Consider the following 11,601-nt stretch of genomic DNA (forward strand, 5'->3'; position numbering starts at 1 on the left):
GGTATGCAGATGTCTTTGCCCTTCATGATGAGGATTTGGGGTACAGTGATTGAGTGAAACATGAAAATCCTGTCATGAATCCTGAACATGAAAGTCCCTGTTTCCCAGCCATACAGGCGCATACCACTAAATCAGTACAAAGAGGTCAGGGAGCACATTTCTGAGCTGCTGAGTAAAGGGGTGATTAGGAGAGTTCAAGTTCCTATGCCTCAACAGTTGTTTTGGTATGCAAGTCAGATGGAAGTCTTAGACTGTGTGGAGACTATCGCAGGCTAAATGCAAAGACTGGGCATGATGCATTACCACTCCCTCACATTGAGGAGAGCCTGGATGCCTTGAGTGGTGCAGAGTTCTTCTTAACCATAGATCTTGCAAGTGGCTACCATCAGATGGCGGTACATGAGGAAGACAGAGACAAAACAGCATTTACCACACCGTTTGATCTTTATGAATACTTAAGGATGCCTTTCAGCCTATGTAATGCCCCCACAATGTTTCAACGTCTTATGCAGGCCACAATGAGTGATTTGGTCTTTCAGATTGTGTTGATCTACTTGGATGATCTGCTCATGTTTTCAACGACATTCCAGGATCACCTTGTGAGACGACTGACCTTTAGCCCCGTATCCCTCAGTCTTTTCAAAACAAAGTTGAAAAATGCCATTTCCTCCAGCCCAAGGTCAAGTTTCTTGGTCATGAAATGTTGGCCCAGGGGATAAGCGCTGATCCTGACAAGATAAGCGCTGTGGCAAAATGGCCCATCCCTAGTACTGTGAAAGAGTTGAGGTCCTTTTTAGGATTTTGCAGTTATTGTAGGAGATTTATTCAGGGCTATTCCCCAAACTTCAGGGCCACTTCATGATGTTGTGAATTTCTGTGTTAAGGAGACAAGTCATGTCAGGGCTAAACAGCTTTTTGCTTAAGCCTGGACACCACAGTGCTTACAAGATTTTGAATTACTTAAGGAAAAGTTGACTAGTGCCCCCATTCTAGGCTATGCTGACTTCAGTCTCCCCTTCACAGAAACTGATGATAGCAGTCTTGGATTATGCATGGTTCTTTCCCAAATGCGGGGGAGCAGGGGATAAAGTCATCGCTTACACTACTAGGAGGCTCAGAGGTGCTGAGAAAAATGATCAAAACTTCAGCAGCATGAAGCTTGAACTCCTAGCATTAAAGTGGGCAGTCACAGAAAAGTTAACTGCTGGGTTCCAAGTTCACAATAATAACAGATAACAATCCACGGTGTCACCTGCCCAATGCTAATTTAGGAGCCATTCAGCAGAGATGGGTAGCCCAGCTGTCTGTGTTTGATTTTGAAGTCAAATTCCGCCCTGACTGCTGCAACACTGCCGCTGATGCTCTTTCTCGGCGACCAACATTTGACATGGCAGAACCTGACAATGAGGATGCAGAATATGATGGCTATGCAGCCATATGTAACATACTAAGGGCAGGTCATGGCTGGAGTTGAGGCATGTAGGATCAGACTGCTGCATGCCTCCAAAGCAGGTGAGGATGCAGTCAGTGAGGCTATGCAGGGCAACACCCCAACAATGCATGGTTATCCTAATGCAGAACACGATTGTTTTCAAGTGTCAGACCCAACAGTTGGTGTCTTGAGAGAGCTTCAGTGAAAACAGAAGAAACCTACCTACGGAGAGAGAGCGGGTCTGTCCGTTCCCTACTGGAACAGCGGCCTTGGATCAGAGAAAAGGATGGACTGCTATACCGTGTGATTGAGGATGCTCACCTTGGGCAGTGCCATCAGCTGTCACCAGCAACTACCTTCCTGCCTTAAAGAAAAAGTGCTCAGGGGTGCGCATGATCACATGGGGCACAAGGGAATCGAACGCACACTGGGATTGTTGAAACAAAGGTGTTTCTGGGGGGAAGCATGTTTAAAGATGTTGAGCAGTGGGTGATGAAATGCGAGAGGTGGGTTTTAACAAAGATGCCTCAACTCAGAGTTCAGGCACCCCAGGCTCCCTTTTTAGCTACCCGCCCACTTGGTACCAGTTGGTTGTGAAAACATTCTTGTAATAACCGATGTGTTTGTAACACTGTGGTCACTATTGGTAAGCCCTTTTATGATTACTGAGTTAGGCATTTTAATTGATTCTTTAATTATAATTTCCATTTTGCCGGACTTCAGTTTTGATTGTTTCTTATTGTTGTGATACTTAATAAGATGAGTCTCTTGCAGTTTCACAATGTCTCCTGGCTGGCCCGCCAACACTGTGGTTACTAAAAAAAACCCTTAGATCAAGATTTACTTTACCAAAATTTGATGCAAAGGAGCTTAAATGATTTGGACCAGAAGGTTCGGCTACATACAGTTCAAAATAAACACAATTTCCAGAAGTCAAGGGGAATGTGTGTGTGTGTGTGTGTGTGTAAGGGGGCAGCAAGTTCAAAGTGGTGTGGGATTTTTTGTTGCAGCTGGCCTACCAGACTCTGCCATGCAGCACAGGAACAAAATCAGCGGGTCTGTCAATGGGATTGGCTCACCATCAATATAAGGTCCATTTTAATGCATCGAAAAAACAACCTGACCTGTCAACGACAGTGCCATAGGACACACTGAGTTTCCAAATAATCACAGTTCACAATCTGTTAGCACATAAAATTACTGTTTGTAAAATTAACCATGTTTACAATTTAAAATAAAACAGTAAAATATGTACAAACATTAGCATCAGTTTCAAATGCGTCTTCAGTCTTCTCTCAACTGTTCAACATTTACAATTTCAATCACATTGTGAAAAAAAACACAGAACTGTATGGCATTGCCCCAAGTTTTTTTTTTTCCGCAAATAAAGTAACCCATATGGAAAAGACATATATAAATCTTATAAAGTTTGAATCTGTCTTGTTTGAAACTTGTATGACAAGCATACAAGAGTGAAAACAGATATAAGATCCCTTGAACAATTATATAAACTAAAACAATATATGAAAGTAATGAGAAAGTGGCCACTTTCATGAGTAAATCATATAAGCCTTATATGATTCACTAGATGAAATAGGCCACATCTTGCAGGTCTTTTTTAAGTTTTTACTATTTCTTTTCCATATAGGAAAGCTTTGTATAAAACATTGTAAACCATCTCCTCAGTAACAATTTACTCATAGTGAACCTGTAAAAAGTGCAAATAAGCAATGAACAGGTAATTTGCTCACCGATCTCACAAGAGGACAGCACAGGAGCGCGAAATGAGGCAGGAGCAGGAAATGATGCAGGAGCATAAAATGGCGCCGTCTCTAAGCCCTGACTTTCTTTTCTGTGAATCTCCACCTCTTTTTTTCCCCTCCTAGTGTGTTCAGAGCTCATGGGGCATCCGGGAGAAAAAAAAGAAGAAAAAGCCTGTGCTCTCTCAGACAGAGATGGCAGGCGATTACGGCATCATTAATTTGAGCAATTTTTCTTGGTCATTTTCCTGATCATTAATATGCAAATTGTTATTGACCATTGATCAACAACCACTGATCAAAGACATGAGTACCATTTACAGAGAGTTGGGGAAAGGCTGATTCAGAACTGGTCTTTCCCTTTTCATGTAAATGGCCTCCTCAACTCCCCATTCAAACCAGCGTTGTTCCATGTCCAGGATGTGTACATCCTCATCATTGAAAGAGTGTCCACTGGCCTGTAGGTGTAAATACACTGCAGAGTCTATTGAGAGATAGATCTTCTGTGGATGGCACAACACAGATCAATGGTCGCTCCTTTCACTGCGTGAGTCAAGCAATTCCGGATTCCAAAATTCCGTCAAGAGATCCTGAGTACTCAAAGCCACAGACTGGGGTCAAGATGACCAGGGAGGGTCATCTCGACCCCAGTCTAATCACTGTCAGTCCCGAGTTTAGTGCTATTTATCAATGTGATGTATGCAGCGTGTACAGGTTGCACAGTGTTTATGTCTATGTCCATTTTGCTTTGGCTAGTACACGTATGTGTGGGCTATTGCTGGGGACTCTTCTACTTTATTTGCTTGTCATAGATGTTGCAACCGTGTTGTGGATATTCACGTGAACTAAGTCCTAGTAGAACATCAGATAGCTCTGACTAGTATGCTTAGTCTGTCTCTCGCATGCTGAGTGTTTCAACTGTGTAGCCATGTTACTCCTGTAAGTAGTATAATTGTGGTATCTTGATGTTTGTGTGTATTTTGATGTTTATCTGTATCAATGACATGTATCTTACACTGTTTGTTATTGATGTATAATACACGTTAAACCAACAACAATAAAACAACAAAAGTACCACCACCATCAATAATGGATATGTGTCTGTGACATTTATTTCTCAGTGGAGGTTTCATGAATGAGCTTTTCTTTTCTTTTTTCCTTTTACACTAACTTACAACTATACCTGGATGTTGCGTTTCATGCAGTATATACACGAAGCGCAGAGGTTATATCGCCCTAGTGTTCAAATAGATATCTATCAATGGCTGACAGCGACTTAGACAAGTGGAAGCACGGCATTGCTGAGAGATCGGGTTTGTCAGTACATGCCATACCCGACGCACCCCAGCAGCGAACAGTTCATGTTCAGATCGGCCAGGTACGTGAATGTCCGAAATGCTAAAACTATTACAGAGTATCAAAGACACGATTCTGTACCCTATATCAAGACGTGAAAACATATGGATCATACGGTAAGTGCAAACTTTCCCTGTAGGGTAGTGGTGGGCGGATCAATCCAAATATTGATTGTATCGATACCAAGTCGGCATCGGATCTATACTAGCCTGGTGAGGTCGATTCTTTACTTTAAGTTCAGCTCTTGTTTCCAATGCTGTGCTTTCACCAAAGACGAAACAGCCATGTCGCTGGACTCGCTACTCCTGTGTCAGTGCAGAGCAGGCACACTTTGCTCCCCCCTCTTGTGTTTAGATGTTGCACTGTCACGTGATGTGACTTAGACGCTTTGGGGGTTGTTTACACATAATGTATATATTGTTAAAATCTCCCAATTCTTTTAATCTTTGGGCTGAAGGAAGGACAATACTCGGTGTATAAATGCTCAATCAACAATACTTTATTTCCATATAATTCAACACTTAAGAGCATAAGAACCATCATGATGGGGAGACCTGCCTGCAGAGGGTCACAGCAAGTCTCAAAATGATGACGAGTTTCTCAGCCTTTTATAGCCTCTAGCAGCCCCCACCTAGTCGTAAACGCCTAAACATTCACATTCTTTTCTCTCACACGGCGCCTAAGTTATGACCTCGGCTCCCTGTCTTTCTGCTCTCTGTAAAGGTGGGGGTATGGAATGTAGTCTGTTTCTCCCATTTATCAGTACAAGGCCCTCTGCACCCAACATTCTCTTCATGATTCAGCAGTATGAAATGTCAAGAAACAGTGTAACACATTCAACAGTGTCGAATAATGCAGGTCAATCCAATAGATCTAATGATTTTCACACTCTTTTAAGTCAGAAGTGTAATACAAACTAAAACTACATACTGATCACACACTCTATATTAAGGGGTATAATATGATCTACAGCAGTATCATAATTCAACTACTTTGATTACATATATAAGGTAACATATGATAACAGAATAATCTCACAATATTCATCAGTTGTTTTTGTTGTTGAGAATTTTAATTGTAATTTTTGTTTTATAGTTTCTCAATAGTACTTGTTTCTTTTAATTTGTTTACTGGTTTGCGTGCACTTTTTATTTAAGATTTTTCTAAAAAAAGAAAAAAAAAACATAACTGTAAACCACCACGGCAGACCCGATGGCATTTTCAGGCTTCGCAGCATCATTTATTCTTACAATAATCACACGGTTGCTGTAACAGTACATTCAACGGCTGCAGCTCTCCCACAGCCAGCCATACACATCATCACCAACAACAACAACAACACAAGCAGAGCACAGATTTTAAGCCTGCAGCGGCATGGCAGACCACGCCCCGCCACATACCCCCATTGCCCGACTGCAGTCGGGGAGCCATCTGGCCGAACCTACCTACCTACTCCCCACTCCTTGAGCAGGCGAGGGAATCGGCCCGGACCATCGGCGCCCCAGGAGCCGGCCCAGCGACGGGGAAGTGTCCACTCTGGTGGTCTCCCGCGCATTCAGCTGCGTGGGTGACGAGGTAGTTCCAGGCACGCCCACGCCTCCAGCAGCAGCCCCAGAGCTGGTCCAGTGGCCACCCATGTGGCAATCAGCGGCCGGCAATGACGACCACGCAGCGTGCCGGCCTCTGTTGGAAGAGAGGCCGGACCGGACCGCAGGACCCCCGCGCACCTCGACCTCCGTCTACAGCTTTGCAAGTCTCACTGGCACGACAGCCTCTGGCTCACTCCGAGCCGATCCTTCCCATGCGCTGTCCACCCTTACAATAATCACATGGTTTCTGTAACAGTACATTCAAGGGCTGAAGCTCTACCGCTGCCAGCTGTACACGTCCGCACCAATAACAACTATAACACAAGCAGAGCACATGCACCTGCAGCTTCATCAGACCACGACCAGCCACAATAATAAAGCATTTCTGAGGTAATAAAGCAGCACAAAAAACACTTAAGGTCATGAAAATTAATTGAGATTTAGCAAATCAATGATGCATCCACCTTATTTGTTGAAAAGTATCGGTATCTGCGATATGGGCCGTATTTACTTGGTATCGGACCAATACCAAAATATGCAGTATCGCACACCACTAGTGTAGGGAACAGTACTACGACTAGAGACAGCCACAGTTTACACAAATTTGATCTATTCCAATATGTTATATTCACTGTGTATTTCAGTGAGAGCGAAGCCTTCGCACGTCAACCTAACATCTTGGGCATGCAAGGCACTGGGTGATAAAGCTCAGGATCTGTGGAACTTTCAGAAGTGCCCCATTGCACCATTTCAGGATTTCTCTATGTATCTATATCTTGTGAACCATATGAAACAGTTGGTCACTAACACGGCAATTGCAATTAGCTGATCAGTAGAAGAATAGGAGCTGGAAAAAAACCACACACACACAGACCACATTGCCAAAATAGAGAGAATGACAATGTGGTTCTTCTGTTGATACATTAAGATTTCTCTTGGAAGAACTTGATGATTCTGCAATGTGAAACAGGCTCTCTGAAAATGTAATAAAGCTTGCATTTAGTAAAAAATCATTAGACTTGCTCGTTGACTCTATAAACACCCCTTCATTCTGTGAAGAAGCTTGAATTGAATTAGTTTCTCTGTTATCAATGAATGAACTTTCAAATGCAATAGACAAATTAAAAATAGAAAAAAAAAATAGCAAAAGTTGCAAAAGCCAGCCTTACCTATCTAGGTATAAAAATCAGTCCAAGAACAGGTGAACTGATACACGTAAAATACGGTCCAATTGAATCTGTTGTGGAATCAATCAATAAATGCTCTATAAGGGCTGTGTTTTTACCATCAGCGTGACAGTGCCATGCCGCCTTTGCAGTCTTAAGGCCCAGGGAAACGAACCCGCCAACGCTCTGTAGTAGCCTGCAACCACTGGCGATAAGGAAAGGCTACTCTTCATAGAGGAGTCACGCTCGGGGAGATGTTTTCTGGTTGACTCCAGCTTCCAGGAGAACCTCGGGTACTCTAGTGTCGTCTTTGCATACCTCCTAAATGGTTTATTATTTAATCTTAAAAAAAAAATAAAAAATGGGGATTTCCCGCGGAAAGAAGTTTAAGGTGTAATTGCACATATTATAAGCGTTAAGCTAAATCCATGTCCTAAACTATGGATTTTATGGATTTTCCCCACTGAAAGCCAGCTGAGCAAAGTTCACCTAAAATCACAATCTGCTGCTTGTTACAGGGAAAATACAGCACAGCCAAGTCATGGACATCCATTACTAGACCACATTTGAAAACCTGGTTGTCTATGTCATCCAAATCCCTAACTTTGGAGAAACTTACTTTTAAAATTAAGGGTAAACACGCTTCCTCTAAAAAGTGGGGAAATTTTTTGTCTTTTTGTAAAATGTAAAGAGACGTCTAAAGATGAACAAATATAACTGTATCCATCTGATTTGTATGGGAGATGTACTTTTGTTATTTTTAAAGAAAGCCTAAGGAATCTATATATACAAGACTGTTCAATAAAAGGGTAAGAAATGGAGATACGGATGTCAAACTACCTAAAATGGAAGAGAACACAGCTCATTACAACAGCCATATTATTGGATGCCTTTCTAACTGACGTGGAATCTTTGGACTAAACTTAAGTCTGCAGCCCTGTTGTAATGAACTTAAAACCTATTGTCTCACTGCGCTGTACCTGTTCATTCAGCACTATCTGTTCCTTTTTAAAATTTTTATATATGGGTTATACACATGGGTATATATCAGTATGTGTGTATATACGCCTACTATACATGGTGAGCAAGTTTCCCAGCCAGCACCTGTCCAGTCAGCTATTCACATAACTTTTTTTTGTAGCGGTCATGTAGCTAATAGTGATGTGTCGGTCGCGAATGAAATGGCTCTTAGAGCTTTGACGTGAACGACGCGAGCCGGCTCCTTATCGCGAGCCGTGGGGTTTTTTTCTTTCTCTCATCCTCACTCTCGCACTTTTTTTCCGCTTCACTCCGCACGCAACCTTGTGCTTTGCGCTGGGAAGAGCGGGGAGGGGCGGTAGTTACACTCGCAGTACCACAGGAACAGAGCAGGAGGGAGAGACAGAGAAAGAGAGCCAGGGACAACAACGTCACATTAGAAAGGTATAATCATCCACAACTATTTTCAGTTGCAGATGATAAAAGATTCAGAAAGTTTATTCATGCAGGCCCACACGACAGAGAATATGCATGTTCTTTTTGCAGTGTTTTGTGTTGTTTCACTTTAAATTTGTAAAAGGAAAAAGCTGAAAATTTAAATAGTTAAAAGTTGAAACGTGAATAGTTGGTTTTTGTATTATATGATTTATTTATTACATTTTATGTGGAGTGAATAAATATAAGTATATTTACGGTGGCCCCTACAGACAAAGCACATACACAGTTTTAGAAGTGAAACCCGCGACAGAAAGCGGGCGAGCGAAAGAAAGAGAGAGCGCGAGTTTTCATATGTCAGACATTAGTGACGTTTAGCGTGTTTGGAGGCTATAGTTAGCAGTGTTGGGATTTCTGGCTCTTTCAGCTTGGCTCACTAAAAAGAGCCGGCTCTTTCGGCTCCCAACCGACTCTTCAGGTTGTTTTGTTGCTTTAATTAATTTATTATATTAACAACAATATAAAATTATGCACAAAAAGAATTACTAATGTAAAAAAAACAACAACGTGGTTTTATTTATATATGTTTATATATAAATGTATACGGTGGCCCCTAGAGACAAAGCACGTACAAACTCCAAAGCATGTACAAACTCCAAAACACATTTCTAGCGTTAACTGAACTTCCAAAACAGAGCTACCTAGATCACTTAAATTACACAATTGAAAGCATATGTGTATTGTTTGTGTATTTATACACAAGCACTCATATATATTCAAATAATTCAAAAAAAATGTTCATTTACCTGTTACTACCACACACCAAGTCCGGTCGTCGGTACTTCCTGGCTTGTGTAGCCACTAGGTAACAAAAGCTCAACACTGCCCCTAGCATCCTGGAGCACTTCTGTTGTGTTTTGTACGTGTTTTGGAGTCTGTACGTGTTTTGGAGTTTGTATGTGCTTCGGGGTTTGTACGTGCTATGGAGTTTTTACGTGTTTGAGTTTTTACGTGCATCGGGGTTTGTACGTGCTTCTTGAGTTTGTACGTGCTATGGAGTTTGTACGTGCTTCGGATTTTGTACGTGTCTTGGAGTTTGTACGTGTTTCGGAGTTTGTACTTGTTTTGGAGTTTGTACCTACTTTGCCTCTAGCAGCCAGCGTAAATATATTTATTCACTCCACATAAAATGTAATAAATAAACTATAAAATACAAAAACCAACTATTTGCATTTCAACTTTTAACTATTTAAATTTTCAGCTTTCTCCTTTTAAACAAATTTAAAGTGAAACAACACAAAACACTGCAAACCACAACACAATAAAATATAAATTAAAATATGCAAAACAAAAAGAGGATGCACCTTCTCTATCATATAGGCCTGGGTGTTTTCCTGCTTGGAAATGCGTACATAGGATTCACTACATGAATAAACTTTCTGAATCCTTTATCATCCGTAACTGAAAATAGTTGTGGATGATTACTATACTTTCTAATGTGACGATGTTGTCTATTGTTGTTGTCCCTGCTGGCTCTCTTTCTCTCTCTTTCCTTCCTGCTCTGTTCCTGTGCTCCTGCGAGTGTAACTACCGCCCCTCCCCCCTTTGGTCAGCGCAAGCACAAGGCTCACATGCGGAGTGAAGCGGAAAAGTGCGAGAGAGAGAGAGGGTGAGCGAAAGAAAAAAAAAGCAGGAGCCGGCTCGCGTTGTTCACTTAATGTGCCGGCTCTAAGAGCCATTTCGTTCGCGACCGACACATCACTTTCCAGTGTAAACGCTGTTCCCACATGGAAAACAGGACTGATACACCTCCTGTTGTCAGACCTGCAGGGTTTAGGCCTGTGGTATTCTCTTCTGTCTTATACTGAACACAAACAATTTTTTTGGACTGGCACAAATAATTTGTGTGCCTTCTGCAGAACACCTGATTGTTCTTTAAATAGATTTAAATGGTTATATAAAAAACACCCGAGGCCTTGGCTGCATTTTTAGGTAAATAATATCATATAACTTTGTTGTCTGTTAAACATGTTTGTGGGTTTTACAGTAAAAAGTATAACTTTTATTTACTCGGATTTGAATTTTTGGTCTGAATTTAGATCAATTGTGCTAATATAGTATGCCAAAATGAAAAAATAGCACTAATTTCAGATATTTCAGGTTGTGCTGAAAATAATGATACCAAACAAGGCAAGATAAACAGTTTTTAAAGATAAAATACAGAGGTAAAATCAAAAGTAGTCAAAAACGGCCAATTATACCCTGGACCCCAGAGGGTTAACAAGAACTTTTCAAAAGTGACAGTGAGTGCAAAATCGATTCATTGCATTAAATTCTGAAAGTAAAAGGACACAGTATTTTGCAGCAAAGTGAGGATGTGTAGACCCAGTTGAACATGTACTTGGTTCAGGATTTGATACCCTGCGTAATTCAACTACAGGATCCTGCAATCAGGTTTTTGTTACCGATAAATTTGTATACATGCTGGTAGCGAGTTCAAAAGTCTGATGGCTTGTGGGCTAAAGAAAAAGCTATTTCGTAGTCTGGAGGATCGGGCCCCGATGCTACAATAGCATCTTTTTTTTTTTTCCCCTTTTCATCCCCCCCCCCGCAATGGCTCTGCGTCCCCCTAGGGGGCGGGCCCCACACTTTGGGAAGCTCTGCTCCAAACAACGGTTCAGAATACCCTGCCTTCTTGGAGTCCCTGGCGGGGTGCTTGACAGCGTGCCACTTGGGGAATCTTTCAACCTACTGGGAGACTTCAGGACTCATGTGGGCAATGACAGTGAGACCTGGAGTGGCGTGATTGGGAGGAACGGCCTCCCAGGTCTGAAACAGAGCAGTGTCCTGTTACTGGGCTTCTGTGCATACCACAGTTTCAAATT

Source organism: Oreochromis niloticus, unplaced genomic scaffold (assembly GCF_001858045.2).
Source record: "Oreochromis niloticus isolate F11D_XX unplaced genomic scaffold, O_niloticus_UMD_NMBU tig00007942_pilon, whole genome shotgun sequence".
NCBI classification, from domain to species: Eukaryota; Metazoa; Chordata; class Actinopteri; order Cichliformes; family Cichlidae; genus Oreochromis; species Oreochromis niloticus.